General features: G+C 37.0%; 1 non-coding gene across 1 annotated transcript; it reads right to left on the minus strand.

Annotated features, from left to right (window-relative positions):
* Positions 1-1,621: 1,621 nt before the first annotated feature.
* TRNAK-CUU (transfer RNA lysine (anticodon CUU)) lies at positions 1,622-1,695 on the minus strand. Its single transcript has one exon. It is a non-coding gene; the product is annotated as a tRNA-Lys (tRNA).
* Positions 1,696-2,093: the final 398 nt, after the last annotated feature.

Below are 2,093 nucleotides of genomic sequence, written 5' to 3' on the forward strand. Positions count from 1 at the left end.
AATCGTAACAACATTGCACCAAAAGGGTAAAAACCATTATCTCATCTTATCCTTAGCTACTCACAATTAATAGGTTTGTTTTACTTTTTTGGTAACAATCATGGGCTTCTTTTCTCATGTAGCCCATTTGGAGAATAGACTTCATTGGCCCCTCTCAAATGTGGAGTGTAGATATTCAACAGTCCAAGTTTGTATTTGAATTTGATAAAGGTAGATATGTGTTGCGCCTTTGTGGAGAAGTCTGCAATTTGGTGTTCAAATCGAAATGGTAGAAGATGGACAATATTTTGTTGTACCTTCTCATGCACAATATGACAGTCAATGTTAATATACTTGGTGCGTTTGTGGAAGACCGAAGTATGGGCAATGTGGAAAGCAGCTTGACTGTCAAAAAATAGAATTGTCGGTCCATGGTGAGAGAGCTTGAAATCGTGAAGCATATAAATGAGCCATTGGAACTCACATATGGAGGTGGCCATTGCCCTATATTACACCTTTGAAGAGTTGTGTGAGACGGTGGACTGTTTCTTCGATCCCTATGATATTAGACTATTACCCAAAAAGACGTAGAAGCCAGTTAAAGATCACCTTGTATCGATGCATGACGCCCAATCTGCATCAGTACATGCACGAAGTTGCAGGAGGCCCGAGGAAGGGTAAAAGATTCCATGACCAGGTGATTGTTTCAAGTATCATAATACATGATGGGCTCTTTGTAGATTTGTGAGAGTGGACTGATTTAAATGCTGGGACATCTGGCGAACAATATAGCAAATTTATGGTCTGGAATGGGCGAGAAATTGATTGATGATAGGAAGAAATGTCAGTGAGAGGCGTCAATTTATCAGGGAATTTGAAATTAGGTGTGGCTGAGGTGTTGGCTGGCTTGGAAGCTAAAAACCCATGTTCTTGGAGAAACTCAAGGCAGCACTTTCGTTGGCAAAAATGGATTCCAACTGAGGTTCGCGCCACCTCGAATCCCAAGAAGTACTTAAAGGGGCCAATGTCTTTGATCTTAAACAAGCAATGGAGATAAGATTTGATTGAAGCAACTTTATGACAACAATTGTTAGCCACTAGCACATTATCAACATAGACAATGAGGGCAAGAAACTTTGTACCTGCCACTTTGATGAATAACGAAGGGTCAGGAGGAGCTTGACAAAATCCAAAACTGAATATGGTCGCCTTAAGTTTCTGATTCCACTGGCGACCAACTTACCTCAACCCATATAGAGCTTTCTTCATTCTGCATTCTGGTCTAGTAAGAGAAATTAGTGCCTGACATCCCTGAGGTAATGCCATATAAACCTCCTCCTCAATTTCTCCGTGTAAATACGCATTGTTTATATCCAATTGTTCGAGATACCAACCTTTTAAACTTGATATGGATATAAACATACGAATTGTTGTAATTCTCAATATTATTATCTAATTTAATTTTTTTTCATCATTGTTATTAATCAATTTTTTTCCCTTAAATCAAAATGTGAATATTGAATTTTATTATTTTATTCTATCATTGTTTTTATTTAATTATAATTCCTTATAAAAAAATTAATCAATTTTAATGTTTTTTTAGGGAAAAAGCCATTTTTTGTTTTTTTAAGGAAAAAATGCCCGCTAGAAGGAGGGGTCGAACCTCCGACCTTGTGGTTAAGGTCCACACGCTCTAACCAACTGAGCTATTCCAGCTGAATACGCCATTAATTTAAGAAATTATTGTTAAACTCATAGAAAATTAAATATATTTTTCCCTCAATTCAAAATGTATTTTATCCAATTATAATTTTTCCCTTAAATCAACATATGAATATTGAATTTTATTATTTTTTTCTACCGGGGCGAATATATCAGCAAAAGCCATCCCTTCTTTTTGTGTAAACCCCTTCACGACGAGTCTGGCTTTACACCATTCTACGGTGCCATTTGCCCTGTATTTCACCTTAAAGAGCCATCTACATTTGGTAGGCTTCATCCCTATTGGTAAATTTGTAATGTCCCATGTGTGGTTGTGTAATAATGCTTGTTGTTCTTTGTCAATTTATTCTTTCCACCTGTCTGATTTTATAGCTTCTTCACAGGTTGCGGGT

This window comes from Euphorbia lathyris, chromosome 2 (assembly GCF_963576675.1).
Source record: "Euphorbia lathyris chromosome 2, ddEupLath1.1, whole genome shotgun sequence".
Taxonomy (NCBI): Eukaryota; Viridiplantae; Streptophyta; class Magnoliopsida; order Malpighiales; family Euphorbiaceae; genus Euphorbia; species Euphorbia lathyris.